This window comes from Topomyia yanbarensis, chromosome 2 (assembly GCF_030247195.1).
Source record: "Topomyia yanbarensis strain Yona2022 chromosome 2, ASM3024719v1, whole genome shotgun sequence".
Lineage (NCBI taxonomy): Eukaryota > Metazoa > Arthropoda > Insecta > Diptera > Culicidae > Topomyia > Topomyia yanbarensis.
The window spans coordinates 320,570,324-320,581,411 of NC_080671.1; positions in this window are offsets into that span (position 1 = coordinate 320,570,324).

An 11,088-nucleotide genomic window follows, 5' to 3' on the forward strand; every position below is an offset into this window, starting at 1 on the left:
ATTCTAATTCATCTCGCTTTAATGGGTACTACAATGATAATTTAACAACACATACAGACGTTTCTAATAGAAAATCATCTCAGAAATTCAATGGTGTATTTCGATTTGAGAAATAATGAGTATTTAAAAAGTTACCAACGAACTCAAAATAACTATGTTGTTCAACGCGGACTTATTTACATTGAGCGTGTCATCTCTTTGTTGGTAAAAAAACTAAGTAAGTACCCATAAGAAGAGGTATTCATATCATCATTGGAATTGAAAATCAATGGAAAAGTATTAAGCGGCTTGGCTGCAGCATGCATCGTTTTAGCAACTGTGAATAAAGTAAAGTAGGGCATGATTTGAGATCTTCGTTAAAATAAAATAAACCTGGGTCATTCCACGCGAAGTGATAAAAAATGCAAACTTTAAATCGACCTTTACGGATTTGAACCAAATTTGAAGGAATTGTTCATCTAGAACCTATATATAAAAACCCAAATTTGTGTGTCAATTGAACCACTCCTCTTTGACAAATTGCCAAAACCCTTGATTTTCTTTTGGTCATATCTCCAGTTCTATTGAATCTAGAATCAAACCGCTAGATGGCTTTTGAAGAAAATTATTCAGAGTCTAGAAAAAATATTAATTTTTGGCGGCAGTGCTGCCAACTATGCGATGTTTTCAGTTAATTATTAAAAAAATATTTTTTCTCTCAATACACATATTTTAATTTTGAAAATTCTAATGCCATCGTATTCCACAGACATTTTTACATAAAAAAGACAAATAATCTCAATATAAGTTGAGCGCATCCTGAGATACACCGTTTTGAAGGGAAAAACTCGCATTTTCTTATATAAAAATCACGAATTTAGACAATAATTATACAGGGTGTTTGGTTCATGGTTAAGAACCTCTCGGGGTATGATAGACTGTCATATTTGGAGAAAAAAATTGTTCTACACATACCATCAAATCTTAACCGTTACAGAGTTATTGAACTTTTTGTGTAAAAAAACTTATTTGTTTTAAAATACCTCTAACTCAAAAAGTATACTTTGTATTTCAAATATTTTAGGTCCACTGGGAAGGTGAGAAAATTTCGCATTGAGTGATGCCCTCACATGGTTGCGCTAATGAGTTTAAGTAGCCTTTTCAAAGCAATTTATAGAAAATTAAACAATTTTAATCGATTTTTCGTTCATTTCTTGAAAATCCCAATAGTTAACCTCATTATTTCAATAATCCAGATTGTTAGTATTGAAGAGCTGCATAATTCGTTCTTTGACATGATACACTTACCTTTTCTTATTTTCATGAGTTTGGGTTATTCAACTTGGATATTTTTATCTCATTTTCACTAATACCAGCTCTAATTGAAAAAGTATGGCACTTATTGTACTTTTTTTTCTTTTTATTCAAAAGCCAGGAAAATTTTACAGAGAAAAAAGTATGAATACCTTTCAGTTAAGTGAATTTAGTATTCTTTTAGAAGTAAATTAGTTTGAAGTTAGTGCCATTATTAGCATTTTCGTTATTTTCTTAAAATAATAAATAATAAACATCACCAGTATTATCATGGAAATAATGCATCTCAGCAAGTTCTACAGTTCTTTCTTTGACTCCATTCAATTATCTCTTTTGGTTTCGACGCAAAATAGTTTTTATCACATCGTTTCATATGCAAAAATAACGATTTCGAACCCACTACATTTGTGGCTAGGTCATGCTGTGTTAACTATTAAATAGCAGCAAAATGAAAAGAGATATAGACAAACTGTCAAATAAAAAGTTATAGAGAACATTAAGGGGTATCAAATGAACAGTAGTAACGATAAATTTTGTTGATTAATAATTAGAATAATTAAAAAAACTCTCCAAAAAACACAATTTTGGAGTTATTTCGTTAGTAAAAAATCATTTAGTACACTTAACTAAAATATATTTGTACATATACTGATAGGACATTTTCTCAGCTTTCCAATGAAATCTTGTAAATAACGATATAAAGTATATTTTTCAGATTAGAGTCTTTTAAGCACTTGCAAGTCGGTTACATGATTAATGAATGAAATTACAAAGAAATAGGTAGGGATAGGGATATCACGTCCAAGAACAAATTATGAATCGTCCTAAAACCCAACTTTTGGATAATGGATATTGCTATAATCATACTTCATTATTTCGAGAAAATTAGCAAAAACCTCCTAAAAAACACTAACTTTTAACTACTTTACAGCTAAAAGGTAATTAAAACTAATTAACTAAAAGATATGAGAACACCATTCAATAGGAAATTTTCTCACCTTTCGAATGGAATTAAAAGATTTAAAATTCAAAGTATATTTTTAAAGTTAGAGGTATTTTAAGACAAATAAGTTTTTTACACAAAAAGTTCAATAACTCTGTATCGGTTGAGTTTTTATGGTATGTGTAGAATATTTTTATTCTCCAAATATGACAGTTTATTATTCCCCGAGAGGTTCTTAACCCTGAACCAAACACCCTGTATCTGTCGTATCTCACATCAAAGAAAGTGAATAACGAAAGAAAATTAGTTTTTTTTTCTATTGGATAGATCCAAATGAATGACAATCGGATATAGATTGTAAAATGCAGTATTTTATAAATGTTCTTGTTTATACTGAAAACTGGGAGTCTATAAATTGAATCAGAATGTTAACTGCTTACAAATTAGCTCCATGAATATCCTAATCAAAGATTAAATAAAAGATTTTAAATATATGCATTATTACTGTATGAATAAACTAACATAAACGAAATATTTTGAAATTGATTGCGAACATAACGGTGATCAATATATTCGATTCGATTTTTGGCATATGCTTCAATAGTTCCAAAGCACCGGTACGTATATCTCCCTTATCTACTTATCCAAAATATACATACCTTGCGTCGCAAATCCGAAAATAATACCACATAAGTTATGAATTCTAACCGGTCAGATTAAAATATTAATTTACTGTATAAATAATTTAGCAGGTTTAACATTTTGTCAGTTGTTGTAGTGATTGTTTTTTTTTCAAATGGGAATTATGTATAAATGGCCAAAATAGTTACATGATGCTCATAAAAATATATTGCTAGGATGCTTAAAATTCTCACTTCAGTTTTAATGTACTTACTCTGTTATTCATAAAATGGTAGAAATATTGTTAGAAAATAAAATCGTTTCAATGTGAATTGATGCATTACAGAAATAATATCTGTCTGCCACAATACAAACAAAAATATGTAATATAATACGTGTGAATATAAAATTATCATTCTGTCAAAGATTAATTTTTTTTGGTTGACCTTTGTTTACTTTTTATATAAGGTTCGCTGAAAAAAAACGTGTGCAATTTTAATTCACAGAGTGCTATTTAACCTATATTTATAATTGACATTTATTCTAAACTTGAGGAAATTCCCTTGTAACAAATATTAATATTCTCCCTCCACGTCGTGGTATCGTGGTCTATTAGAATGATATTCACAGTTCATTTTGAATTCAAATTGGAATATTTCATTTTTAAATCAAAGTTTGAATAAACTATCATGGTACTAATCACAACCGATGGTACAACCACCCCATACTCAACGAGTGCATATTCAAACTGCGTGAAAACGCATATGTATACTAATTTATTTCCTTTTATGCATTGCATATTATGTCACTACAAAATGCTGTACATCATCGGCAAACTATCAACTATCTACCACATTAAAGTTCTAAGTTCGGAAACATACAACTTGACAAAAGTGTTCTCATTCGCTATGAAACTAGACATATTACGAAGAAATGCTATTTTAATGCAAGAAACTATTGGAATGAAAAATAATTCACCATGTTGTCTAATTAACTCATTTTCTTTAACTTGAATTTGTTGTTTTTAAACATTGTCGTGTATCGCAGATCAGAACGCAGCCATATAAATGACAGCATCGTTTGGTTAAAGCTTACCAAATATTTTAGGCCGATTTAAAAGTTAGTCCGGTTTAAAAACAGTTAGTACGCCTTTGAGCTTACGGCTATAAGTGTTAGTCGAAATGTTGCTAAAGCATCATTTGTTTCAGATCTATTGAAAGCCAATGTTGATTGTCCAGAGCTTCTTCGGGTACCATTTACCTGTTTCACGGACTAACTATGGTTATAATGAACCCATTTCCAGCTTCTGTCGCATATTTAATCAATGTAGTGATGTTTTCGATTTTCACCCCTCCCGTTCTGTAATTGTACTTGTTACCTGTAGATTATCTGTTAGTTTAAGTTGAATATGTTGTTATGTGTACAGTGATGTACCAAATCGGGTTTTTATAATTTTGGGGAAAAATCCCAAGGTTTTTTCCCGGTTAAAACGGGTTTTTCGCGGGAAGATTGGGTTTTTTTTGCAATTTTGTGATATTTTAGTAATTGAACATTAAGGTCCAAACATTTTTATTTAATTTATGAGCATAATTGTCATAAAGTTTTGCATGTATATGAATTATGAATGGGTTTCCTCAATTGAATCATTGCTACAGCGGTGATCCAACATTTCTTTACAAATATTGTGGTTAAATAAGTGATAAAACTTTTCAACACGTTTTGGGCTAAGTCGATTGCGTTTCTTACTGTGAATCCACCTAAACGTACTAAACATTTTTTCTACTGTTGCTGATGTAGTTGATGTCGAAAGAATTCGGATTGCGAGTTTTGATTACGGTTCATACTAATGACGAATGTCAAGGCCACTCGCTTTCTATATATTACTCACTTTTACTTTTCACCGTACTAAATAGGCATTTTCTAAATTAAACCTAATTTCGCTGAAAGTATAGCAACCCACAGTGTTTTAAAACGTCATTTTCGTGCTCAAAATTAATAGCGTCCAAAACGTTAACTTTAGAATCTTGCTGGCTCCTTTTTGCTCTTTAACGAGTTATTTAAGGTGGAAGTTACCCCAAAAATATCGTAAAATTTGGAATATCTTTTTAAATTCAACAGATAGATGGCTTGACCTGGTGCCCAGCAAGTAATGGATTTCTACGATTGGATATCGAAAAATCTGTGCTTATCAACAATGCCAGTTGTATCTTGGACAACTACAGTAGCGCAATTCTTCGGCAAATTAATAATATCATCAACGAGAACGGACGTACATTGGACCTCTGCTTTGTAAGTGCCCGGGACTATGCTCCGTACTGCTGCGCCGCTCCGACACCTTTAGTCCAGCATGTGCGCCATCATCCCCCACTACATCTTGTACTTGCTGGTAACTTAGGAGTGAGTTTTGAAGACGTCTCAAGCTCTATCGTCTACGATTTTAAAAACGCTGACTACGACAGCATCGTTAGCACGTTGTTGGATATAAACTGGGACGAAAATCTTAACAATGATGACGCGAACGAAGCAGCGATGACATTTTCTAATATTCTTAACTACCTAATCGACCGTCATGTGCCAAAACGAACAGTCAGCACAAATCAACACCCTCCCTGGCAATCAACAGTGCTTAGACGATTAAAAACTGCCAAACGAGCCGCATTTAAAAAGTTCTCGAAGCATAAGACACTTTCATTACGAAACCACTACTTTCAACTCAACCACGAATACAAACAGCAAAGCAGACGTGCCTTTTTTAGATATCAGCGAAACGTCGAACGTCAACTGAAATCCAAGCCCAAGTCGTTTTGGAAATATGTGAACGAGCAGCGAAAAGAATCCGGGTTGCCATCTTGTATGTCATTAAATGGAGTTTTAGGCACCGACACTAAGGAAATTTGCCAATTGTTTTCCGACAAATTTTCAAGCGTTTTTTCCGACGAGAACCTTTCCCCACAACAAGTCGCTGCCGCTTCAAATCTAACTCCTTCTCTAGGACGAACCATCAACCGAATTTGTGTCGATAATGCTGCCATTCTTGCAGCAAATTCCAAGCTGAAAGCATCTAGTTCCCCGGGCCCAGATGGCGTTCCCTCGATTTTTGTCAAAAAGTGCATCAGCGGGCTTCTTGAACCACTTCGGCGAGTCTTTGTGCTATCACTCAATACTGGAACATTCCCTTCCTGCTGAAAAGCAGCGCACATGTTTCCAGTTCACAAAAAAGGAAACAAATCGAACAAGGACAATTATCGAGGAATCTCGTGTTTAAGTGCAGTATCAAAACTATTCGAGCTGGTTGTCTTAGACCCTCTTTTCATTCACTGCAAACACTACATTGCAGACGATCAACACGGATTTATGCCTAAACGATCGACAACGACTAACCTGCTCTCGTTCACAACATATGCAATGGATGGATTCGCTGACGGATTGCAAACCGATGCTATTTACATGGATCTATCTGCGGCCTTCGACAAAATCAATCATGATATCGCAATAGCGAAGCTGGACAAACTCGGTATTCATGGACAACTTCTGCGCTGGTTTCGTTCCTACCTCGATGGAAGGCAACTCCAAATCAGCATTAAGGACTGTCTATTTACACCATTCTTCGCTACATCCGGCATCCCACAAGGAAGCCATCTCGGTCCAGTGATATTCCTCCTCTACTTTAATGACGTCAACATCAAATTATAAGGACCCCGCCTTTCTTTTGCCGACGACATGAAAATTTTTCAACAAATACGGGATAAAACCGATGCCGAGCTTCTTCAGAGGGAACTGGACAGCTTTAGTACGTGGTGTGATCTAAACAGAATGGTTTTAAACCCGAGCAATGCTCAATCGTTACGTTCACGCGGAAACGCCATCCGATTCAGTTTAACTACCATCTCTTCGACTCGAGTATTCCAAGACACTCTAACGTCAACGATCTCGGAGTCATCATGGATTCGGCACTAACGTTCAAACCACATACATCATCCATTGTGGATAAGGCTTCAAGACAGCTTGTGTTCTTCTTCCGAATAGCGAAAAACTTTAAGGACGTATACTGTTTAAAATCTCTCTATTGTGCGCTGGTTCGCTCAACACTGGAATATTGTTCTGCTGTTTGGAACCCTTACTACCAGAACGGTGTCGACAGAATCGAGGCCGTCCAACGCCGGTTCATACGCTTTGCACTCCGACATCTTCCTTGGCAAAATAGATTTCAGCTGCCGAGCTACGAAAACCGTTGTCAGTTAATACAGCTCGATACTCTAAGCATCTGGAGGGACTGCTCTCGAGCCCTGTTCGTCTCGGACTTACTGTCTGCCAGGGTGGATTGCCCTACAATCCTCGGACGCCTCGATCTTCAAGCTCGCGTTCGAGCTCTGCGCAATAACTCTTTTCTGCGAGTCCCATTCAGTAGAACTAACTATGGGCGCCAGAGCGCTGTTACCGGACTCCAGCGTGTGTTTAACAGTGTGGCGACGTGGAAGTAACTATGTTCCGCAAAAATATGTGTTTTGATACCGCAAACATCTTTGTAGAAGATTCCAAGAAGATAGGAGAATGTATAAAAAAGTTATCATGAAAAAACTAATTTTAAGGTGTGTTCGGAAAATAAATTTCGTATATCACTTATAGGCGAATTAATCACTGAACGGTATATTTCCGTGGATGTGCAATCATAAGAACAACAACTTCTCCGAACAAACTATACTTCTAAAGTCAACGGTTCAGACGCTATTAATTTTGAGCACGAAAACGACGTTTTAAAACACTGTGCAGCCCCTAAAATGATTAACAAGCAGAATAAAAGTAGTTTGGGCATCACATTTTCACTAATTAAAGTAACAATGACTATTGTTCCCAGCATTATACGAAATAAGTTGAAATATGGAATGGACCGAAATTAAAGTTGCAGGAACAGAAAATGCTTTGTAAAACCCGCTATAAATATATTAGAATTGAAAATTGAATTTAAACTTCAAGTTTATAAATCGGACAGGAGCTTTTCGATTATGTCCTACAGAATTAAAACCGTAAAAAAAGTATATCCGGTTCTTACAAAAAACTTTTCTTTATCACACTTTTAATCTTGAATTTAACATTGTACGGAATTTCCCTTGAGCGAATTATACTGGATGTTCATCCTTGCCGACTTTGTCGGGTGAGAATATTCTAAGCGATTCTCATGCTCAAGGGTCTCTGCCGATTTTTACGCTTGATGTTTAGATTCGATTTTTACATGCTAAGATATCTGGAGTGGGTTCTACAACGTATGTTTTATCCTTGCGACTTTTATTTTCGGTTTCTCAAATGTAAATGCAAGAATCTTTAACCCTCCGGAAGTCGCGCTAATGGCCCACTGAACGAGTAGCCGCTGGTGCCCTAAGACGATTTCGCTAGATTTTCAGAGCAGCGTGTACTCAGTGCACTAGCGCAATTGCCGAAAAGTTAAAAAACATAAATGAACATGAAATGAACATCATACATTCGATAAAACGAAAAAACCCATATTTCGTCCGGGTTCAAATGATTTGGGGAAAAACCCGGTTAAAACCCAAAAAATAAAAACCCGGGAAGATGGATTTTTTCCCATCGGTACATCACTGTATGTGTATCATTAGGATTCGATGTAATCTGGTGAATCACCAGTGGTGATGCGAAAAGATGAGAAGGTTTTATGCCTATTCAAGAGAGAATCTGTTATGTACTGCTTGAACGGGCTTTTCCCTGCTTAAAATAAACGAAATAAACTTTTTTCGATGTTTTTAAAATCTGGCGATACGATGGGTCACTATATTCGAGGTTCAACTTTTATTTGAAGAGTATTAATGCTGCAGATTCTTTAAAAATTAAATCGACGTCATTCAGGTACGAAAATGAGAAGTGACAAATGAATGGAAAAATCATGAAACCGCGAATGGAAATGTTGAAAAAACATGTTTTTCGGCAGCTGCGTTTGGCTTTGTACTTGCGAATGACTTCTTCGGTGTCCTCGTCGCACAGTGGGACCAATCCAAAAAGGTGGGACTATTAGATGTTACGTTAGAGTTAGCATTTTTTCGTAGGATATGTATGTATTCGTTGTAGCGCGAGCAGGTTTGCTGTGGGTTGATTCGCAGCAACGTTGATGTTGTAGTCGCCAACCAGGAAGATCCGGTCGAAATGATATTCCAGCAGATCCAGTAAGAGCTTTTCGTACTGCTGTGCGAAAAGTGTGTTGCAGCTGGCTGGATTATATAAAACTACGATGCTGGTATTTAGTTCTCCAATTTTCGCTCGAATGGCTAAAAACTCTAAGCGGTGGTTGATGGGGATTGCAGGATCGAAACAAGATTTCAGAATAGTTGCTGCTTTAATATTTTTACATATGTAGATGCCTACACCTCCACAGGTCTTAGTACCTCTACCTCGTTCAGATGAAAGCGAATGTTTAATGAAGTTGTAGGCGGGCATGCGAACAGGTCCAATTGGAGGGCTCTGATTGAGTTTGGTTTCAGTGACTCCGAAAAAATGGTATTGGTTGCGATCGAGCATTAATTTGACACCATCGATATGTCGTTCGAGACTACGAACGTTGAGGTGTCCAATTTGAAGTAGTTTTGGGTATGTCGTCATTATGAAATTCAGTGCAGTGAAAGTCGTCGTATAGGTAGTACTTTTATGAAGATGATGCGTGGGAGGAATCAGCGGATACTGCATCAAAGAATACTGATGAGTCGTTGCTGGTCGGGACTGTACCAGCAAGTTCTATTAGTTCGTTGATGTTGTTGATCGGTGTGTAATCTTGTTGACCATGTAGGAGAATGAAGACGGTATCGTTTCTTATGAACACGGATTTGACGACCTTCTTGTGTTTAAGCCTGAGAGCGAGGTTCCGTATACGAAAAATTTTGTTGAAGGAACTAATAACGTAAAATCAATATTTCGGCTTCTACAATTATTTTTCATCTAATATTGCACTATTTTCAGCAAAGATTTCTGTTTTTTGTGCACTTTTGTGCAGTCAAACTCTGGCTATTCTGATACTCTATTATTCCTAGAATAAATTAAATATTACACAGAAACAGGTTATAGTGAGACGCATTGTTTGGGTGACCATTCATGTACGACGGTTTATAACATAAAATGTGTTAGTATTATTTATAATTTATATACATTATTTGCTATTTTGAAATTGCATATTGTGAGATGCAAATATTTTTAAGAGTGACAGTGACAGGGCGCTTCACTGATTAACCTTTACAAGTCACTCCTTTTATGACATTTTTCGAATTGCAGTTTTTGTGGGTGATGCTCCCACATAGAAAAAAAAATCACCATGTCCATCATCGTATCCTCACGCGCTTATTTTGCTCACATCTACCGTATCAATTTTTGTTGGCTAGTTTTGTTCATATCTGGAATTACTGTACTGACAGGTGTTGGTTTTAGATGGACAATTTAGAAATTATTGTTTCAGACCATTTTTCGCCAACCACGCCTAATGCTGTCATAGCGCTTCAATAAATGACTAACACAATGCTAGCTTGCAGAAATGTGTACGACATCTGTAACCTCAAATGTCCAAATAATCAGCTGTTGACGTTTGCCTATTTTCATATTATTACTATAATGATAGTCATAACTGGAAACATTTCAAAACGCTCATCACACGGAATGAAATTGTGGTTTAGTGCAAAATTGCCTTACTATTATTAATAGATATAACCAAGCGAAACGGCAGCGTAATACAAAATCATCTGAAATTAAAATTCATCATTGCTATAATGTTCCTGCCTATTAAAATCAACGAAATGATGAAATCATGATATCTAGTGATTCGCCTCCCTCGTTTATATAACATTTCTCGTAAATTTCACACCGGACAACGATTCCAGCAAGCCTAATCTTCATGTTATGATTCGACGCTAGACTGAAAGAACGTTCTTCCTAATCCAATATAATATAGTATCTACAGAACTCGCTCGGCGAAGACGTAAATTAAATTTAATGTCGAATTAACATCTCCATCCATTACCCGTTTAATTTATCGCGTGACACGAATCCTGCACAACAATTTGTGCTATGGTTCCCGGGCTCGTTGCAAAAACGCGTTCCTTCGCCCCCGATGCCATCCTTTGAACTCCCTCGCTCGCTAGCTGGCAGACCTCAGAGTATGTGTGTGTGTCCGGGATAACAGGGCAAAGATTAGCGAGAATCGTCGTCATTGGCGAACTGGAGAACACTTGGTCCTTTGCCTG